This window comes from Pan troglodytes, chromosome 14, assembly GCF_028858775.2.
Source record: "Pan troglodytes isolate AG18354 chromosome 14, NHGRI_mPanTro3-v2.0_pri, whole genome shotgun sequence".
Taxonomy (NCBI): domain Eukaryota; kingdom Metazoa; phylum Chordata; class Mammalia; order Primates; family Hominidae; genus Pan; species Pan troglodytes.
In genome coordinates, this window is record NC_072412.2 from 93,415,750 (window position 1) to 93,439,841 (window position 24,092).

The following is a 24,092-nucleotide window of genomic DNA, read 5'->3' on the forward strand; positions in this document are numbered from 1 at the left end:
AATTTTTAAAATGCCAGTGAATAGAAGCAGCAATCTTACAAATGCATATCAGCTTCTCTGTACAATTGTTTATGATTAGGGCATTCTTATCTTGTTGACCAGATTCCAAAAGTAGGTACTATTACATGAACAAATAAAATTAGTATTCTATTATTTTATTTTTCTTTTCACATTAAAATACCTGACAAATTTCACCAATAAGAGAGAGAGTACCTATTTCAACTATAGTGGATTTCTCTGTTGAGAAATAATCTTTATTTACAAAAACAATTTCAGGCCACCATTTTTTAAAAAGCCTGTATTCACATAACACCCTAATGACCACTTATAGAACGGAAACTTTACCAGAGTGTAGAGGCAGCAGATTTGTATGTGTTGAATAACCAGTTGGATGTCAGTGAAAATCATTTTGCTCCTTATGTAGACCAGATATAGTATGCTGAAATGCTCTGTTAATATTTGTATTCTCAGAATTAAAAGTACATTAATCTAATTTTTTTCAGGAAGCACAAACAGTATTTTAGAAGTTATATAACCTATATTTTAGGATCTTTAAAAATGATTTTAAATCTATATGTCTATTTTCATCAGAAACACTCATATATTGAAGACACTTTGGTAAACAGAAAGGATGTAAAAAGAAGCAGGAAATTAAGCCTTGTGAGCTTTATTTTTCGAAGATCTTACTCATTTTCCCTAACATAAAATAATTACACATGATTTGCTTTTAATATGAATAAATTCCATCTATCCCAATCTAAAAACAGCCATATAATAACACTTAATATGAAATCTCTATTTCTTTTTATTTTAGTACTTGGATAAAAAATAAGACAATTCAAGGAAAATATCAGGGTGACTCAAATATGTCCTATATAATTCCAAGTGAAAAACACAGAAGACAGAATTTGTAATAATAACTTCTGACATTGAGATTTTATTAAGCAAAACACCACTTACAATTCTAGTCAAATTTCATTTTATTATGAAGAAATGTGTTTGGTGTTGTTTAGTAGTATTTTGTAGGCTTACTTAGCAGATGTCATTTTTGTTGCATAGGTAATATTTGTTCTAAACTTTGAGATTCTACAAACATTTACCTTTCAAAGGCACAGACACTCCTCTTATTTTGTACACATTGCAACACTTTGAACCTACAATGAAGAAAACCGAATGCCATTAAGTGAACACTTAGACAATTTTGGTAAATTTCAAAAGAACCCATCTATATGGTATCCCTGTATTACTTAAGAGTTTTTAAAAACACCTACTCTAAGCTATGCCTTTACGATTTCTAATTCGAGTGGAAAACAATGTTTTTCTTCTCAGTAAACTATTGCAAGAACAAAAAACCAAACACCGCATATTCTCACTCATAGGTGGGAATTGAACAATGAGATCACATGGACACAGGAAGGGGAACATCACACTCTGGGGACTGTTGTGGGGTGGGGGGAGGGGGGAGGGATAGCATTGGGAGATATACCTAATGCTAGATGACCAGTTAGTGGGTGCAGCGCACCAGCATGGCACATGTATACGTATGTAACTAACCTGCACAATGTGCACATGTACCCTAAAACTTAAAGTATAATAATAAAAGAAAAAAAAAAGAATACATATGTGATTATATGTGTTTTACGGCATTACCCCTAAGAATTGCCATCATGATTATAGAAAATTACATGCAATTCACAGCTGTGCTAAATATTAAGACAAATTTAGCTAGCTTAGATTCAAGATTTGATACTCCTAAGTCATTACTACTAATAAATTGGCTATGGTAACTAATTTTTACGAGGATATTTTATGAATGACTTATTAGTATATTTGTCTTAGATGACCGAAGCAGCCCACTAAAGTGTTTTACTCTTTTCCTCTTGCATTCCTGCAAGGCAACCCCTCTGTGTAGTTAAAGAAATGTTTCTCAAGTGTACTTCAAATCATGTCACACTTGGAGTAAAATCAGAAACACAGCCTCAGTGCTTTAAAAGATACAGTTCACATTTCTAATCATAGTTTTACCAGGTTCTCAGCTGGCCCCATTTTCTCTGTCCATGTTTTATCTCTTGCTCCTAGAATATGAATCCATAGGAAAAAACATGAACTTTCACTGCTCTTTCCTGTCTCTGGGCCAGTGTATGTCCTTCTCTAGGCCTTTAATACTCTCTTTCGTCTTCTTTATTTTTTATCCTTCACAGTTCAGCACACATACCACTTTTTACAAAAGTCTTCCCTAATCTTCCCAAGTCCTAAGGAGACTTCCCACATAGACGTTCTCACACTTCCTTGTATTTTACACAGTTGACTCGTGAAAAACTCAAGGGTTAGGAGTGCTGACTCTTACGCAGTCAAAAATCAGTATATAGCTTTTGACTCCTTAAAGTCTTAACTACTGGCCAGGTGCAGTGGCTCATGCCTGTAATCCCAGCACTTTGGGAGGCCGAGGCCAGAGGGTCATGAGGTCAGGAGTTTGAGATGAGCCTGGCCAACATGATAAAACACTGTCTCTACTATTAAGATACAAAAAATTAGCTGGGTGTGGTGGCACGCGCCTGTAATCTCAGCTACTCGGGAGGCTGAGGCAGGAGAATCGCTTGAACCCAGGAGGTGGAGGTTGTAATGGGCCGAGATCATGCCATTGCACTCCAGCCTGGGCCACAGGGTGAGACTCCGTCTCAAAAAAAAAAAAAAAAAAAAAAAAAAGAGAAAAAAATAAGAAAAAAGAAAAAAAATCTTAACAACAGTAGCCTACTGTTGACTGGGAGCCTTACAGATAACATAAACAGTTGATCAACACATATTTTGTGTGTTATACATTTGTTATACTATATTCTTATAATAAGGTAAGCTAGAGAAAAGTTATTAAAAGTCATAAAGAAGAGAAAATATATTTACTATTCATTAAATGGAAGTGGATCATCAGAAAGGTTTTCATCCTCGTCATCTTCAGGTTGATTAGGCTTAGGAAGAGGAGGAATTAGAGGGATTACTCTTTCTGTCTCAGGAGTGGCAGAGGCACAGGAAATTTTGACTATAAGTGAACCCACACAGTTCCAAGCCGAGTGGTTCACGGGTCAACTGAACTACCTGTTTCATTTCTTAGAAAATAAGTTCCATGAGGGCCATGGACTTCGAGTTTTAAAATACCCATCTCTGCATCATTAACTAACGTAGAAATACAAAATATAAGTATATGTCATAGAAAGTACACAGATTTTTTAAAGCACCCCTTATTCAGTAAAGACTCCCATGTATATTTCAAAAAAAGGCAGAAGAGGGGAACAATCTTAAGTCAGTGAATTTTATAGTAGGAAATCATTTTAGACATTTAAAAATTCAGTTAGACTCTATTTTGTATTGTAGGAGATAAAACTGCAAAAATAGGAGATAACACTACAAAAATAGTTTAGAATTGGCTGGGAGGGATATAGCTTTTTTTCTCTAACTGGTTGATGGTCAGATTATACTATTAATTGTTGTTTTAAGCCCATTTCATTGTTATTTTGACACGCTGAAAAATTTGCTGTGCCTTACAGTAAAGCATACCACACAGACTTAAACAAGGAAACACGGGAGTAGAAAAATAAGGGCAAGGAAATATGTAAGGAGAGTCATAGTGTTAGAATACAAACTGAAAGCTACAAAAGCAATCATCATTACTTGAGGTGAGTAGAACTTTTGGTTATCAGATTCCTAGAAGACAAAGCAGAAAGGTAATTATTATTCAAAATAAAAATACTCAGTCCTATAAAATTCCAAGTGAAAAACACAAAATAAAGAACTTATAATAACTTATGATATTAAGATTTTATTAAGCATAACACCACTTAAAATTGTAGTCAAATTCAATTTTCTTTTAGGAAATGTGTTTGGCATAGTTTTACTAGTATTTTGCAGGCTTATTTAGCATATGTCACTTTTGTTGCATAGGTAGTATTTGACATGCTTAATTACACATATGAATTACTCAACATCACAGGTTTTTTTGTCTAAATGGTTTCTCATATACATGGCATGCTACTATATAGAGGAAAATATTCTCCTTGGCATGCTTGAAATAAAGATATTATGAAGTTTCAGAATTCCTTGCCTTAAAAAGTCTCTCCAAATAGGATGATGGCATAATGCCAAAAGAGTTTGCTAAGTACACACCTGCAAAAAGCCTAAATAAGCAGCTCTGTTCTCTATTGCTCTGACCTAAAACAAAGATGAAATTAAAATTTGACAGTAGGTGGAAGGAGTATGCATCGTTTTAGAATCTTCCATAAATATTGATTCTAGGAATAAAGATTTGTTAAGAACTAGATTGATTAGAGTTCAAAATACAATTTAGATTTATCAAAATACTTACATTAAGGGTATTAGCAAATTGTAAGAATAAAAGTTGTCTGGAATGGAGAACAGGGTGATGTAATAGCATAACTTTGCCACTAATGAAGGCTAAGCGATTCTTCCTATTCCCAAACTAGCAAGCAATGAACAGAAAAATGTTCATTCAATTGCTAGAATTTTTTAATCTAGATTTTCTTTATTTTCATAAACCCATACACGTTATTCTCCAAACTGTTTAATGTTTTCTTCCACATCTGTATCTTTATTTTTGATTCTGTGTAGTTTTGCAAGTTTTTAACAACTAAAATTTTTCTTTTTAAAGAATTGCCTTTTAATGTTTAAATAATTTCCCTTCTTTTAGAGTTTATATTTATATCTGCTATAATTTCTGTTATTTTTTTCTTGCATCTATTGTTCTACATTTGTTTTGATCTTTACTAAATATTATGCCTTCAGCTTATGCATTTTATTACCATTTGTTTTCAGCAAGATTTACTAATTACACAGCTTGGTTTTATCATAGTTATAGATTGTTTTTTATATTTTAAAAATACACTATTATTTACATCTTAAATTTTAAAAACAGAAATTAAGAAGTATTGCTGATGCCCTCTAAATTTAGCTAAGGTTATCACTCTGACTTCTCTCTGTATGTGATCATACTTTTCAAATAAAAATAGTGACTTTAAATTGATATTTTTAGATACTTATTTAATAGTTCTTTAACTTTCATCTAAAAAGAATCTTTTCAATTTTTATGTATACTTCTTAAGGTAATTCTTTTGTTTTATTAAGTATACATGCTAAAAATTTTCTATTTCTTATTTTTATTTTATTTTTGGTGAATTTTCAAGGCCACACTGAATACTACATCAAACAGATATATATGAAATTTTTAAAAAGTTTAAGTAGGTTGTGCTCGCTTCGGCAGCACATATACTAAAAAGTTTATATAAGTTGTACAATTTCTGCCACTTCTTTGAGAATTTTCAATTTTTAATACATAAGAAAGTTACCTTTCACTGATTACGAAAATGTCGTACCATATTGTTATTCAACTCTATAGAAATATTATTTAATATGTAAATTCAAGTTGAATGTATTCTTTTCTGTAAAATTTTGTTTTATTCTATATTTATGGGGTTATGTATTTCTTTAATTTTGCAGGTGCAAATATTTGCTATGTTAGGTCTAGTCTCTTTCGTCAGAAATCATTCTTTCTAGATTTCCGATAATTTAATTTTCAATTTTTCTTTCACTTCCTTTTAAAAAACATGGATTATTTCTAGATGGAAAATTCATTTTCTCTGGCACATACCCAATACATGGTTCTCATAGTTGTAAATTGTATTTTTTGCATTTGCATTCTAAGGAAGTTGAGCCTTCCTTAGAAGGCTGTGTTTTATAAGAGTTACAGATTCTTTTGATGGTGAACACAACACAATGACACTTAGATAGATGAAAGGCAATTTTTCTTTGTTATTTTTGCCTCCAAATGAGAAAAGGCTGCCAGGCAGGGTCACACAGGGAGTTATACCAGAGACAGGGTAATAGCAAGCTGGAATCCTCAGGAGCAGCCTGTATATGGCAAGTGAAATAAGGTTAGCTACGTTTCGATGGATCCCTTTGTATGTCTCATTTGAAAAACTGTCCAGGTTCTGGGACATAGAACCTGTCCCTATTCTGTGGTACTTGGAAAATCAGAAAATAAGTAGAATTGTTGATGTCTTCTTAATTTAAATAAAGTTATCACACTTTAACTTCCCTCTATTGGGGATCATACTCTAAAAATAAAACTAGTGACTTCAGATTGATGCTATTGGATAACAGTAGGGCTGTGAGGGTGGGTGCATAGTGGCGGGTGTATGAGAGCCCAGTAAGGGAAGTGATTGGAGTGTGAATTTAATTAGCTGTGCAAGAAGGGGAGCTGATTAACCTCTAACCAATAATATTACAGTATTACTAGGTAATAGAACAAAACCTAAATTCTGTTCTCTTCTGTTTTTAATGTGGATATAAAACTTACCAAAAATTTGGAATCTTACTAATCTCTTTTTCTATCTTTTTACACAGCTTCTGTTAGGACCTGGGGCATGTATTTGTCTATTAATTTCTCTACCAAATTTAGCTGTATTTAGGGGTAGAAAACAAAGAAAATTTTAATCACAATACTATGAGTGAGGACATGCAAAACTAGTAACATTTGAGGATGAGTTCGCCAGATAAAACCTCTAGTTAGTGAATATGGGAATTATAATCATCCAACATTGTTATTGATTACATTTTCTTTTTAGGGAATTTTGTGACTGAGAATCTCTTGTCTGAAATTAAGTTTTCATATCATAAGTATCGTTATCTATATGTACTATTTTCTGTATCCCCCCGTCACAGATCACTACTGAACATGGTATAATCAATACTCGAAATAATGAAATGTTATAAGTAAAAAAGCTCATAGAATTACATAAATTACACATTTTAATGCTTTCAAAGCCAATTCAGAGTACAATAATGCGTTGGTCTAATCAGAGCATTTATGTGAACAAAATTTACTCTTTTATTGCATGTATAGTCATGATTCAAATCACCTTCTACATATGAGCATATATTTGAGAAAATATTTTATAACTATCATAAAAATGTTAGACATTATTATTTTGGTTATTTTATCTGGCATCTAGACGTGAATTAGATTTAGTATGATTTGTACTTAGGAAATAACTTTATTATCATTTATATCAAAGGATCACAAAGAAATACATATATATATACACTTTAATCCTTCGATTGTCATACAGAGTTCTACCGATTTTCACAAAAAACTAATCAGATGACTTAGGGATACTCCAGATTCCACTACTTAACTAGTTCATTCAGTGAATCATTTATTCTCTGAGCTTTGCTCTGCTCCTCAGAGACTTGTATAATTTCAAAATTAATTAAAAACTTATAATCACATAAACCATCTTCTTCTAAAGATCATCTTAATTTTTAAAATGAAGTAACCGTGACATAGAAGGCTAAATTGGACTAAACAAAATGTGGCAGTATTCGTAGTTATAGCACTTGAATAACCCCAGTCCTTTGATCTAGGCATGTTGAACTGTATAATATGCTCTGTTTTATAGTTGCACTGAGGTAGAATATAAAAAAGTTCGGAAGCCATAACATGCTGCAGCATTTGAAGGTTTATTTATTTAATACTAGTGATAATTTGGTATTTCAATAAAGATTTTTTCCTCGTGATATCATTTCTTTGTAGTTATAGTTATTCTGATCAATCTTAGTTAAATGAATTCTTGAAGAATATTTTAACATTAACAAAATGCGACCACGATAAATTTTACATCACCAAATAAAGAGCAAATCCTACAAGACAAAAACAATGTCAGAGCTGTCCTGTTATCATGAATACCCTTCAATTAATGCGTTTATAGCCATGCATGCTCATAGATAACAGTCCTAAAAACCCACCTACAACTTCCAAGGAAACATTCCTATAGCCACTCACATACACAAATAGAGAGTGAAAAAATACTCTAAAGCTCCAAGTATAATAGCAAACACTGAATATATTTTAAAATCTCACAGACATACTTAGAATTGAATAAGAGTAAATAGACTGTAAATTACTAATGGATAGGGTTCATTTCGAAGATGATCCTTCAGATTTTCAATGTATATTTAAAACTTTTACAGAAAGCTACAGGCTGAATATTCAGCTATAAATATCCTTCTGACTTGTGTAAGGTGGCAACTGCTGATCCAATTTTTTTTAATTGTCTTTTAACAAGCAAACCTCTTTTCTGTTGAAAAAGCATTTTCTTCTAGCATGTATTCTATATGCTTTGTTTCCTCCTTTATGCATTTCTCAACAAGAGTGACCCAGATGTGAAAGTTGTAGCATCATTTATATACCTCAGCATAAATTAAGTCAAATTGGTATATAATTTTTATTTATCATTTCTCTTTTTCAATAAATTTTGTGAAAATCTCTTACTGAATAGATTAACAATTCAGCTTTATAATCTGCTAGCGCTAATCAGAAATCATATTTATGTGTGTGTGTGACTTATCGATGTGTTGAAAATACATGTTGTTTTCCAAAATTTTAAATTATTTAAACCATTTCCTAGGCATAGCAAACTAAAAAAGTAAAACTTTCTGGTAGGTTTTACAGTTTAAGACCCACACAGAAACAAAAAGGCTTTAACAGTCTTACAGGAGGTTTGAAAAAATACTTTCAATCAAAACTCTAATTCTGCTGCTCACTACTTACCACAATAACATATGTTCAATGACTAATTCTGAATGCAACTTACGTTTTCTGAATCCTACCAGGGTCCTTTGTGTTTAGAATCACTAGATAATTCAAAAGTGAAAAAGTTTATTCATCCCGCAGCTACTTATACATATTTGAAAAAAAAAAAGCAAGAGAGAAGTTCAAAGTATAGAATTTGTAATTTATGGTAAATAGATTTTTGGCCTCAATTATTTTTATTCCTTTGTTTACTCCTTCCATCAGTCCATCACAGATCCTTGCCCAATTGATAGAAAATGTTGTTTTCATGGTTTTTATTTGCCAAGGAAAGAGTAATATTTCACAAATACTTTTCTGTTTCAGAAAATAGATCTTCTCATTCATTTCCTGGATACTTATTACCTATGTACTATGTGCCAGACACTGTCCTGAAGCTAGAGTATGTTAAAATATCAACCACAAAAAAGACGCATGATCTTTGTTCTCCTCAAATTCACCATGTAGTAGATGAGACAAACATTAAGACTTACAAAAATGCATGTAATATTATAACTAAGAAAAAGCCTTGAAGGAGAAGTGAATATTCTTATGACGGCATAAAGGTATTTGAACAAATCAAGGAGGCAAGAGAAAAGATTTAGGAGACGACTAAACTGAGTTCTGAATACAAAGGAGGAGTTAAATAAAAAAGTTGTGATTAACTTGAGCGGGAAGATGGGAAATAGCCTACGCATTAGTATCCTCTATTCTCCAATCATGAGATTCCTATTTATGTACGTCTAATCAATACGCGAGAGAACTTTTTCCATCAACTTTGTTGAAGGTATTCTCACTGACACTTCAAGTAAAATATAAAAAAGAGAGTTCATATGCTTCTTAGATATTGACATGCATAAATGTTAGTACTGATATTCGTGGCTTTCATTTCCAATGTGGCATTTCTAACAAATAATTGGCATAAATCTGTAAATTTTATTTCATTGTTTTCTTGGTGGTCTCTAAACTGAAAACAAAAGGTAAAATTTAGAAAATTCTATTAGCTGTATTTAATTAAATATAATATGCTTAATTAAAATAGATGACTATATACCTGGGAATGGCTTTTTTCTCTGATGGTTAATGGTTTTCTTATTCACAGGCTTTATTGTCAGGATAAAAAAAGTAACAATACATATAAAGTATATCTAGACCAGGATCGATAAAAAATAATTCCTGATTTATCCCAACATCTTCTTGCCAACATATAATGCATATTCTCCTTATATACTAAAAACGCACTTGATACATGAAAAAAAATTTAGTACTGAGTTCCTTAGACATACATTTCCAATTCATAATTGAAAATGTATATTGGTTGGTAGAGCAAATAATTTAAACTTTCAGAGCCTCTATGCCTTCACCTAAGGAATAGTTATAATAATAGTTAATAAAACTTATCCAATAATTAAATTAGGTAATTTATTTTAAAATCCTATAGCATATTTGCTTACAGAAATATGCACTCATTGTTTGTAGCCTATATTTGTAACTTAATATATAAATAACATAATTTGTAATTGTTATTATAACTGATTAAGAATTGTTCATTACTTATTTTATAATTAAAGTCTGGGGGTTTTGACGGCCGGTTAGGGCAGTTTAAAACTCCCTGAAGGGAAACAGAGTCTCTTACTCACAGGAAAGAGAGAGAGGTGGCAGAGTTTCAGAAGAGAGGAAGACCAGACAGTTTCGCAATTCATACACACTCACCTTCCAGGATCCCGGTCGATGTCTCCAGTTGAAAAGGCAAAGGCTCCCTCCTCCCCCTCGCGGGGCTCGCGATGGGGGCATAGCTGGCTTCTTCAGTGCCCCGCTGCTCAGACCTCTAGGGGAGCATACAGACGGGCAGGCTGTGGGACTCCTACCCCAGGACAGGTTCTAGGGGTGAATGTTTACAGCTCCTGAAGCCCCAGTGGGCATGTTACAGGATACTCTCTTAGTTTGCCATCTATAAGCGGCTCGTGTTAACCAGCTCAATTAGGCCCTCTACGTTGTGGCAAGGACAGAGGGCTTTCTGTATCTGGGTTCTTGCCTTGTTGTACCTGAAGAATCGGATCACACATAGGGTTGGAGAATGAGTGCAAAGTTTTATTGAGTGGAAGTAGCTCTCCGCTCATGGGGCAGCCAGAAGGGAGATGGTTTTCCCCTGGAGTTGCGGTGCTCGGCAGCCCCGGCTGTCCCCTGCCTGCCCAGGCCAATCCCCGCCTCCTCCCGCTGGTCCACGGCCTACTGGCTTCCGGGTGCCTGTCAGCGTGTCCTTCTGCTGGGGTGCTCCTATGGATGACCAGCGCTTGTGTCTTCTTCCCCTGATGTGTTGTTCATTAGGACGTCCAGCCACTTGTGTATCTGCCTGCAAGGGTCTTGGGTTTTTATAGGCCCAGAATGGGGGCGTGGAGAGCCAGGGTGGTCTTGGAAAATGCGAAGTTTGGGCGGGAAAGCAGGTGTGCCTGTCCTCACCTAGGTTCCTGACCGTTGGAGCCCTAGCCAGAGACCACGCCCTCCTCTCCCCAGCACTTCCCTTTCCCTCTTCTGTATCATTTAAAGGGACCACGCTCTTCCCTTCCCAGCACTCCCTTATGAATTTTATAATTAAAATAAAGTCCACCATAACTCTTAAGGATGAAGCGTTAGAAAAATTCTTATTAATGTAAGAAACATTACCAGTATTACAACTGTCATTACTTCAGTCTAATATTAATTTAGATTATTTAAGATAATGGAATTAGACAAGCTAAATAAATTAGTGGTGAAAATATGAAATCATTGAATGCAAATTAACGCTTTTTTGAGTAGATAAGATAATTTTGTATAAGGATACAATATAGCTGATTTCTAAACTTAACCAGCACAATATTGCATTAGACTTAGGTTTAGCCAGAGTTTTCTATACATTTGTCTATAATTGGTGGGAATTTTAAGCCACTGTGCAGTTCTTCCTGATTATGCACTCATTACTTCATATCAGCAGTTTGGAATTGGTCATGGTGGGAGTATTTACATCACAGAAATTTTAAAATGTCACAAATCAAAGTCTACCTCCCACTCCCAACCCCAGAAAGCTGGCTGTCAAACTTTACTAGCACCCCTCTGCATCAGACTTATGTTTAGCCAAGCAAAGTGTTCTATATATCTTACTGTAATAATTTGTTTATGGATGAGATGTGAACTGAGAGCCTAAGATGAACATATCAGAGAACTTCTTGCAATATTTCTTTATATTTTAGATTTTTGCCAAGGTTTTGGGGACATGTGGTCTCTTTTTATTGAGTTTCAAAAGCAGGAACTTTGGAATCCTTGGCTTCTGGCCACTCATATAACTATGTCATAGAGAAGTCCTTGCTGAGAGATGGAAAATAGAGTCCTGGTAATACTAATTGTCTCCCTAGATAGAGTTGTACCAGAAGTCAAACTAAACTCAGATTTTCACATACATAAGCTAATTGTTTGTTTGTTTGTTTGTTTTTCTTTTTCTTTGATTCTGTATGGGTAATCAGCATTGAATTTCTATCACTGTTAAATAAATTTTTCCTGAATATCACATATGTATTAGTAACAAACTCTAAAATATTATTGCTCCAAGTCTTTAGAAATAGATAATGATATAGATCTTTTCCTGACACATTTTAAGATGAACAATGAAGACTGTTTTCACCTTTGCTTTATGGTGTGGAGATAAAAATAAGGAAATTCTTATTTATTTTATTTTTGGAAGAAAGATAGAGTATGGGATACCTCTCAGCTCAAAGGTTTACTATACATATCTGGAAATCTCCTAGATTTTTTCCATTCCTCCTATTGTCTTTCCAAAGTCCAAACTTTTTATAGGAACTTAAAGTAGGTTATTTGAGGGGAGAAAAGTTGCTTTAAATTATTCCCTGTTGATCTCAGATGCTTAACACAGATTCTTACTTTCTCCCAAGGAGTAACTAATACCCTGTGGTATTAGGCAGGCTCTTTACACAGTAACATCATGATCGTTTTTAGCAAAAGGAAATGGTCTGTGATTATTGAGCTATTATTTCCCATGAGTCCTCAAAAAGATGGACCAGGGAAAGCAAATCAGTAGTTTTGTCAGTTTCTTATTATTAGTGTGATCATGTAATGTGTTGGAATGTACAGATTGCCTATGGGGAGAAGAGTGTCATTTCTCTTTGGAAAAATAACCTGCCTAACTTATCTTTATAGAACCTCAGGAAGTCTTCATTAACTTACAATTTTTAATCATTAATACAGGCTTAGATAAGTAGGTTGTATCAGCAAATAGGATTTCAACTTACCTAAGACCATAGTCACAAGATTCATGATTTTTGTTTGTGGCAAGAAGTCTTAAATATATTGAGAAAATTAAAGTAATAATGAGATATTTTGGAGGGTCATCTTAAAATTTCAGAAGAATATGGTAATAGCAATTTGTTCGCATTTCTGGTCTGTGATGTAAGAAGCTTGCAAATTGTCACTCTATCTCAAGTAAAAAGCTGAGGAAACTGAAAAATCAACTCTTCTTATTTTCAAAAGACAAGGGACACAAGTGGTTTGGAGGCAAACCACTGCCCCCCACAAATTGGAGAGACTGACAGATAAATACGGAGAAATAAAATTTACCTGAGCAGACACCCACCAGCTGAAACCTCTGTGCAAACCAGTGCAAGAGTAGAGAAACCTGAACTATAGTTGATGAATTGCTAGAGGTCCAGTAAGAACAAGTTTGAAAGCTAAAAATTCCATAGTAAAACTGTCATGGGGGTTGAGTTCACATACTCATAAATTTTACTTCCAAGAATTCTACCAGGTCCTCATAGTAAATATTGAAAAAAAAATCACCTAATGCTTCCCATCAGGAAGAGGGAAAAATGAACCATTTTGAAATACTCCAGAGCATTCTGTTTTCTGTTAATAAAGCCTGCACAAGGAGGGACTATTTAACAAGAGCTTAACCTGCTGGAGTTTTCTCAGAGCCTAACTTACCTAGAGAAATGGGGAGACCCAACTTCATCAAGCTCTAGTCTTCCATGTGGAGGAAGGGAAAGCCCACCTTCAACCCAATCGAACTCTTCTGTTCCAAGAAGGGAATAATAGGGGAAAAAGAAGCATATGTGAATTTCACGGTTGAGAGGCACAGGCTCACTGTAAAACTGAGACCTAATCAAAGACTATAGAACCCATTCCTTTCACCTACACCTTACCACCACATTACTAAAGACCTACTAATAAACTTATTTTTACCCAGTACATCATTTCTGGCCATCAGGGAAAAAAATTACAAGGCATACTAAAAGACAAAAAAATACAGTTCAAAGAGATAGACCAAGCATCAGAACCAGACTCATATATGGCTGGGATGTTGGAATTATCAGACTGGCAATGTAAAACAATTATGATTAATATGCTGAGGTTATTGTTATGGTTTCTTTCTAATTTGATCTTAAAGTCTCACTCTTGAAAGTGTTCATAAGGCAAAATATTCACTTTCCAGAGGAAAGTAAGGTTTGGATGTGTTGGTGAGGTGAGACACAATGAGGAAGTGAAACAGAAATGCTTGCAACAGAAAATATATATATATATATATATATATATATATATATATATATATATATATATATTCCTTACAGATTCCTGAGAGGTTAGAAGTGCCATCCAAAGGGCAAAGGAATCCTGGAGGTGACAAGGAGTTCAACCAGCAGGTGGGAAGTGAGAAAGAAATAGAACCTGTGAGTCTATGCCTTTATTTATAGGCATGTGGGTTTATGGACATCCCTCAGGCTTTGCCATGGGATTTGTAGATTGCTTAGTTTAAAGAAACACATGTCAAGGAACGGGCTTATTTACAAGACTCTAATGTTAACCATTATGTTTGATTATGGTCAGCAGCTATGAAGTGTGTTGAGTTTTGGATCTGTTAGATAAGAAACAAGTGGACTATATTATCTACAACCACTAAGTGATGGGAAGTTTTGACTAATCCAAAGGTGACAAACTATCACTGGGTTTCAGAAAAATTAATGTCAGGCTTAAAAATGGGTGCTGAGGCAGCAAATATATTACACAAATTTATAAGAAAAGAGCTCTAATGGATAAAGTAGACAGCTTGCAGAAACAGGAAAAAAAGTAAAGAGATGAACATTATAAGAAAGAACAATAACAAAAAGGCTGGTGATCAAAAATGTTATAACAGAAATAGAGATGCCTTTGACAGGCTTGTAAGTAGATGGCACATGGACGGGGAATCTCTGAGCTTGAGGATACCTCAGTAGAAACATCCAAAAGTTTGAAAGTGAACAGGAAAAAAAATGCAGGAAATATACAACAGAATAAAACAGACCACAATATCTAAGAACTGTGGGATAACCACATAAGGTATAACCTAACTCTAAAGGAAATAGCAGCAGAAGAAGAAAGTAAGTAATTAACAGAAGAAATACTTGAAACAATAATGACTGAGAATTTTTCCAAATTAATGTCAAATGCAAAACCACAGACCCAGGAAGCTCATAGAACACAAAACAGGATAAATGTCAATAAAACCACACCTACACATATCATTTTCAAAAAAAAAAAAAAAAAAAGATTTTTTAAAAAAATTCTGAAAAAAGCCAGAGGAAAAAACACCTTCCCTAAAGAGGAGCAAAAATAAGAATTCTATTCAACTTCTCCAAAAAACTTTGCATTAAGAAAAGAGTGGAATGATATATTTAAGACATCAAGGGAAAAACCTCACCAACCTAGAATTCAACCCTGCAAAGTTATCCTTGCAAAGAGAAAGAAAAATAAAGATTTTCTCAGGCAAACAAATATTGAGAAAATGCATTGCCAGTAGATCTGCCTTAGAAGAAATCACTGAAACTGAAACCAGGAAATCAATAGAGAAAACAAACCCCAAAGCTGGATTTTTGAGCTCACTAAAGTTAGCCTCTGTCCAGGCTAACTATGAAAAAAAGAGAGAGGACATAAATTCCTCATGTCAGAAATAAAAGATAGATATCACTTCAAACCTCAGAGACATTAGAAGTGTAATAAAAGACTATTATGAACAACTTTATGCCCACAAGTTTGATAACCTGGATTGACCAACTCCTGGAAAAGCACAGCCTTCCAAAACTCACACAAAATAAATACATAAACTGAATAGACCTATATCTATTACAGAAATTAAATCAATAATTAATAGTGTTACACAATAGAAAGCACCAGGCCCAGACGCATTCACTGATGGATTCTACCAAACAATCAGGGAAGAAATTATGCCAATTCTTTATAACCTTTTGCAGAAAATTGAGGCAGAGGGAATACTTGCTAACCCATTTTATAGGACCACCATAACCCTAAAATCAAAACCAGACAAAGACACAAGAAAATAAAACTAAAGACCAATATCATCCATGAATATAGGTGCAAAAATTGTCAATGAAATCTTAGCAAATTGAATCCAACAACGTATAAAAAGAATTCTAAACTGCAGTAGGCAAAGCTGGTTCAACATTAAAAGATTAATTAAGAACAACCCCCAAATGCTAAATTTAACTGACTTGAAAAACCTACTAATGATAACTGGTTGATATTTAGTTTGATTTAATCATCCCACACTGTATACATGTATCAAAACATCACTCTGGATGCAGAGAAAATGAAATATTTATACACTGTTGTTGGGATTGTAAATTAATATAAAATATATGGAAAACAGTATGGAGATTTCTTAAAGAACTAAAAAGAGAGGTACCAGTCAATCCAGCAAGCCCACTACTGAATATCTACCCAATGGAAAGGGAATCATTATATAAAAGAGAGATGTCCATTGCAGTGTTTATCACAGCACTATTCACAATAGCAAAGTCATGGAATCAACCTAACCATCCATCAGTGGCTGACTGGATAAAGAAAATGTGATATATGTACACTATAGAATGCGATGCAGCCATAAAAATAATGAAATCCTGTCCTTTGCAGTAACATGGATGGAGCTAGAGGCTATTATCCTACGTGAAATAACTCAGAAACCAAAAATAAAATACTACATGTTCTCACTTAGAGTTGGGAGCTAAACAATGGGTACATATGGCCATCATGACGGAAAGATGGAAATAATAGATACTGAGGACTACAAAAGAGGAGACCTTGGGAAAGGGGGTGAGGGTTGAAAAATTATCTATTATCTATTAATAGATATCTATAAATTATCTACTGGGTACAATGCTCACTATTTGGGTGATGGGTACACTAGAAGCCCAAACTTCATTACACTAAGTATCTGTGTAACAAACATGATATATTCCCTAAATCTACAATAATAATTAAATTAATCAAGTAATTAACAGCTGGAATAGTCAAGCAACATTGATATTCTTGGAAAATAATGATGCTGATCTGAATCATTTTAAATTTTGTTCGCTGCATTTGGATGTAATAGTAGATGTAAAATGTATTTACTCTAATCAAAATAAATTAATAATAAAGTCAGAACTTGAACATGAATAAACACACCAAATAAGATGACTCAAATAATGCCCATATATTAATGGGCAACTGCTGCTGATTTATGATTAGCATTTCAAAATAATATAAATACCTATATATATCTTCAAAGAGCAAAGAGAACATAAGTAATATAGGGATTTGTATAACATATTTAAGGTTAGCATTTATTTGAAGAGATCACTGATTTTCACTGAGAGCTAGAACAGGAAATTATAAAAGATGCTTCTATGATGTAGACAGGGCAAGGCACGGCAAGAATGGTTTCATAACATTTTATTCTAATCAAAGAATTATCCCACTGGCCTTTAATCTCCCTTCTGCAACTGATGAGGCCTCATATTATCCAGTTACCAGTCATCCATTCAAGAATGGCAACATTCCCTTTGAAACTGATACAAATAATTATTGACACATTTTTTTTCCTGGCTTCTTTAAAGGTTTCACTTGTTTTGACTTGCATAGAAAAATTTCTGCAAATCATCATGGGAGATATTTTAGTTATTTAAAAATGTTATAGTATGTAAGAAATGAAAAGTTAAATTACTTGATTTTAGGTAAATCATTATGAACAATTATTGATTTCATTTAAATACAAACTTGAATAATTCTGACTTCTTTTCCTGTTTAATTAATAATGTGCTGTTTAATTTACTTTAAATTTATTATGTAATGAAATGTATGGCTTGTGAACAAATTTGCAAAATAGCAAATTGGTATAGACTTGGTTTGGAGACAACTTATAGAAGTTGCAAGCTACAATTAATAAGTCATGATATCAAAATAGATAAAAGTTATTTGTATTAACTAATGTTTGAGTATCATGCATTTTGGACAAAAATAATCAAACTGCAATAAATTTTATATTTAAATATAAAATAATGAGACAAGACAAAAAGTTTTAGGCTACGGTTTGTAAGGATTTCTCTGAAATTAATATACATTTGTGCCTCATTTGACTCTGCTGTCAGCTTATCAAGAAGACTAAGGATATATATATATATATATATATATATATATACACACACACACACACATATATATATATATTAAAATGGGTGATGTTTATTTCTAATAATGAAAAGCCAAATTGTAAAAAAAAACAAAAAAACACTGTCCCCCATCAATTATGATTTGTCAATTAAAATACTGTAAATAAATATTAACTAATTAAGTTATATCAATAAGCTAGAGAAGAATAGCCATATGATTGTATTATTAAATGTAGAAAAAGCATTTGACAACATCTAAGATCCATTCAGTATAAAAACTCTCAGTTACCTAGGAAGAGAGGGTCCACAATGTGATCAATGGTATTTACCAAAACCTACAACAAACATCACACTTAATGATGAGAAAAGCGAAGTTTTCCCACTGACATCAGGAACTTATACGTGAGATCAGTCAGTACAGTTGGCCCTTCATGTCCTCAGGTTCCATATCTGTGGCTTCAACAAACCGTGGATCAAAAATACAGTATTGGCTGAGTGTGGTGGCTCACGCTTGTAATCCTAGCGCTTTGGGAGGCTGAGGCAACATAGAAAGACCCTGTCTCTACAAAAACGAACAACAATAATAAATAGTTTATTTGTCAATTAAGCATAAATAAAACTGGGGAGGTGGAGATAGATAATCTAACCTGTTATCTCAGTATTCTGTGAGACAAGCACAGCACAATCATACCTCTAGTTTACTGAGGAGACAATGAAGCTTCAAGCAGTTTGTCTGGGTTGCTCCAATGTTATGTACTAGCTAACCGTTCTTCTTACTTCCAAACGATTGGCCAGGGAAATCTACCAAAATATCTGGAAGAAATATAGATTTTATAACGAGGTTTCCAGATTGCTGGGAGTCAGAACTTGTAGGGCCAAGACAGACAAGGTACCTGTGCACAAAGAATGCGAGAAATTTGTCTGTGATATCTAGCGTATGTGATGAGTTTTTTCTACCTGAATTTAGAAGATACCAAAGTCATCCTTAGGACTGGTAAATGGTGAAAGTGACAAGGAACAAAATAAATAAGAAACTAGATTATCAATTCGCATAGGGTGGTTCACAAACTGCTGAGTGTCTTTTTAATGTCCTGTGTAACAAAGTGCAAGGACTTCTCTTGCATATGAAAGTACATGGTTGACTCTAGGAAAAAACAGTTGTGTAATTGTTTCTGTTGTTGGCTGAACTAACTGCATTTATAAATGGAGAAACATTTTTACTTGAAAGCATAATTGATAGCTAAACCATGGTTATTGTGACTTGGGTAATAAGTAGACATTTTTTTCCCCAAAATCAGTGAAGTCAGTTGTTGCAAAAAACAAACAAACAAACAAACAAACAAAAAACCCAGCAACAACAACAAAAAACCTCACAACATTTCTGGCAATAACGCAATGTGAGCTTTTAAGTATTAGAATAATGGAAATCTTATATTCTCTCTTTTGAGTTAACTAGTGTTTCAATGCATAAAGTCTTTCTGATGAGATTGGTGGTTTTAAAAACTGTGTATTTTTGGCATTATATGCTGTAAAGATATTACAAAATCGTGCATAAGTAGAGTATCTATTCAAAGTGCAAGTAGAATATAACAGAGTTTGAGAAAAGTTGATTGATAATGTCTCAGAGCCTTCAGTGCAACTAACGTTTATGAAACTACAACTTGTTTAGTATTCCCAGTTAGCTGAAAAGCCATTATGATACTCCTCATTTTCCAAATACATATCCATGTGAGGCTGTATTCTCTTTATCTACTTCAAACAAAGCATCAAATAACAACAAATTAAATACAGAAGCAGATATGAGAATATTGTATTTTATTATGCCAGTCACTAAGGAGATTTGCAAAGAATGTAAAACACTCATGTCACTACACCAATTCATTTTGGAAGATATAATTATTATTTTCAGAAAGTGTAATTTATGTTAACATGTCATGGGTAAACGTGTTATTTTAAATAAATTAATAATTGTTTTTCAAATTTCTCAAATTTAATTTCTAATACAGCACATATAGGTAGGCATAACTCATAAAAAAGATCTTTGGCATCTTCAATTATTTTTAAGACAGCAAAGGGAAAATTTTTGAGAACTACTGCTCTAGATGGGATTGTAACTATTTTATTTTCCTGTAAAGTGGCAGATAGTACATATTTTAGGCTTCTCAGGCCATAAAAACTGTTGCAACTTTGCAGTTCTACTGCTGTGCAAAAGCAGCCACAGACAATATGTAATTGCATAAGCATGGCTGAATTCCAATAAAACCCTTTCTGCAAACTTTTTGTAAACAAGGGACTGCAGAATTGACCAACAGGCCATGATTTGCCAATTCTTGCTCTGGATAATAAGACTTCATAATAAATATAGGGATAATTAAAACTATTCTTTAAAAAAACTCAGAAAGTTATTATGCTCTATAGAACAATAAGAAAGACTTACTGATAAAATTAGGTGGAAGAAATCCTGACAAATGACAAAAGACAGAGGGAGGTATTTCCTTCTGATTTAGTTAGTTTTCAATAGATATGTGTGAAGAACTGTTTGAAATCTTGTCCTGTGTCTGACCCACAGATTTTTGTGAGGCAGCATATGGAAAAGTGCCAGTTATAAAATGAAAATCAAATAATGACTGTCTCACTAGATAGGCCATGGACAAAATAGGTACGAACAAAACACTACACAACAAAACACCACACATTTAGAGAACATATTCTTCAAAAGAACTATGTGGAATCTGCAATTGTTATGATGAAAACTGCAACAATTTATCAAGATATATAAAAGCATCTCAGTAAATGGGGGCTTTTATTTTTTGCCATTTTTTTTACAATTGTCACATCGTTTATGACGAACATGTTATTGATTTCATAATAAAAAATATGGGCAATCTAGTACCTAGTTTCACATCTAATAGTAAAACAGAAGACACTTTTTTATGTATAAAATATGACTTTTTTACTATTATTAATAGAATATTGTGTAAGTTCTGTCCAAATAATACAGAAAACAGGAATAATCTAACAGTCAAAAAGGCGAGGCAACAATTTTTTTTCAGCACCATAAGAATGTGCAAGAATCATTTTTTAAATAATATTTTGACTTTTTCACCCAGTAGTTTCACCTCTGGAAATTATCATTTTCAGAAAATAATCAGACAATTACATAAACAAATCCATTTATTGCCCTTTATTTTATCTGTTTATTGCTCTTAGTAATAAATTGCAACAAAATCTAATTTTTGATGATAGTTTAATGTTTAAATTATGGGTTTCTATTCACCATCTCATTGTTTCTTAAATATATTATTTCTTAAAAACATTTCGGTCCAGTTTTTGCTCCAGCATCCCACTTTTTATCAATGCCACTCACGAATCCTCATCATCCATTGTTAAATCCTGTAACCTGTTCTCAGATCTCATTTTACTTATGACTTTTTAGCAGAACTGAGCTACCACTCTGAGTCTCTCCTCCTAGATACAGTTTGTTCCCTCGATACACAGAGCACCACTCTCTTGGTTCAACTACTGACTCACTTTCAGTTTCCTTTGCCGACTCCTCTTCATAATAAAACCACAGAGCTTGATCCTTGGACCTCTTCTCTTTTTTTATATTCTCTGCCTTGGTGGTCTCATTTGGTTTCAAGGCTTTAAATATTATCTTTCTGTCAATTACTGCCAAATTCTAGCTCCATATAGTGACCTCTCTTTCGAAACTCTGACTTACATATTCAAACCGGTTTTATTGGTGTCTTTACTTGGACGCTAAATAGATATATAAAATTCAGTTATCCAAACCTGAACTATAGATCTTCCTGTCAATGTTGGGAAGGACTGGATTTAGCCAGTGTGGACAGCATGGTAGCCTGAGTCTAGAGAGACCTGGCAGACCACATAAGGCTCGGTATTCTGTTTACAAGCTATTTCTTTTATTCTAAGAGCAGCAGCAATCTTTTATGTGAAAAATCTCTCCCCCTTCTCTTGCTATTAGTCTAGTGTTGGTAGAAATAATTGCTATGCATTACAGCAAAACAAAACACTGGTAGGGTTTTAATAAGATAATTTATATGATAATATTCGCCTTACAAAAAATATCATTTTGGCTATCATGTACACAATGTTATACTATCAACTACCAGATCTTATTGTTCCTGTGTAACTAGGATTTTTCTTTTGCGTGGGCAGCATCGTATTAAGTATATAAAACAAGGACCAATGGTTTGGGCACAATTAAGGAGGTTGCTTGTACTGCATATCCCTCCAAATTGCTTGCTCTTTCTTCAGAAGATGCCTCAAATATAACTCTTTCAGGAGTCAAGTGACTTTGCATATCACGTTTCTCTTTCCTAATAGGCTATCATCATGTTTTGGAACTTGTGGCCTTGAAATGTAAAACTTGCTCATAAGACTCTTATGCTCTTAAGAACTTTCCTGGGTCTAGAGGAAAGAAAATCATCTTTTTTTCATAGATGAAGTTACTTTTCACATGTTTCTTCCTCAAAAAGTCAATAGAAACTTTAATTATAACTTTGTTTCAGGAAAACCCAAGAAAACTTTATATTACAGAGAAGATACATTTGTATATAGAATGCAGATTCAAAGCTCTTCATGTGTGTGAATGGGGGTGTAAATAAAATTTGCCCCCAAAATATAAATAATCATCTCCTAGTAATGGAATTCTGATAGACTGTTGTAGTATTTTTTCCTTATTTTGAGAAATCTTAAAATGGGTTTTTCCATTTTAATCAGTTTAAATGGTTAAAATCCGATTTTAAGCATTTAATCTTAAATTACCAGATACATTCTTACTGTCCTTGTGAGCTCGGACTACTTTAGTAGTCTCTAAGCCCTAGGGTACTCATCGGGTAAAATGAAGACAACCGTAATATTTATATAATACAATCAATATGGGTATAATTTACAGGCTGCATATAAAGCATATATCTATGCTGACTTACAAGCACACAAAATGATAACTATTTCTGCTGCGTGTAATTGTTATTACTACTAATATTCTTATAGAATTTTTAATATGACTTTAATTTCTTATTCTAAAACTAAGCTAGGAAGTCTGAAAGGTTTTAATCAAAGTTTAAACCAAGGCACAGGATAAATATGTTCTTCTACTTGACATATGAAAAGAAGGTGATATTGAGCAATAAATAAGGCACTTGAAAAATTAAATATTAAGAAATGAAAGGCATATTTGATACATATTGCAACATATTGGGAGACATTTTATAGCAAACATAAATTTTCAAAGGTATCTCTCATTTTGTCATAAGCAGCCTCAGACCTTTACCCATACAATCCACATCTATTTTGTGTGTATGTGATGGCAATATTTTTGCAGATGAGTTATCTTTCTAAAATAAAACTCTCAACGTGTTATTCCTTTACTTTGATAATATTTTCAATGACTTCCAATTCCTTATAAAATAAAATCCAATTTATTTTGTCTGGAACTTTTCCTATAGCTCAAGCTGCTTTTAGCACCAGATCTCTCACTAAACTGAACTCAACATGCTTTTTGCTTCCATCCTAAAAGCCCCGTATGCCTTGGCTAACGTGATTTCCTCCTTCCTTCTAAAAATTATCACGTCCTCCTAATCATTTTGTATCAAAATCTTACCTACTCTTCAAGATTTGGATTAAATGTCACTGCCTTTACCAAACAACAGCGTATTTTCCCATTGCCCTTTCTCTTTTTCTATTAGTATATGTATCACATTTTGCCTTTTCAAATAGAGTATTGGGTATGTTGTTTCTTAACCTCATTCTAAGCAACTAAAAGAAACAACCCCCTTGAATGCAAAAAAGCACATTGTTTTGCCTACTTCGTCCCCAAATTAGAGTTTGTTATTTTCATAAGTGATTTACCCAGTTACTCTATCAAAGTAAGTTCTTACATCTTCATAATGAGGGAGTTGGAGATGATCCCTAATGCTTCTTCCAAATATAGTGTAACAACAGGCAAACAGTAAGCTGTCCTGTCTTCAAAC

The 24,092-nt window shown here is 33.5% G+C and overlaps 1 long non-coding RNA gene across 1 annotated transcript; it reads right to left on the reverse strand.

The window, feature by feature from the left end:
• Positions 1-917: 917 nt before the first annotated feature.
• Positions 918-3,541, reverse strand: LOC129136853 (uncharacterized). The gene is made up of 2 exons (XR_008538866.2): positions 2,899-3,541; positions 918-1,154 (listed from the first exon to the last, which is right to left on the reverse strand). It is a non-coding gene; the product is annotated as an uncharacterized LOC129136853 (long non-coding RNA).
• Positions 3,542-24,092: the final 20,551 nt, after the last annotated feature.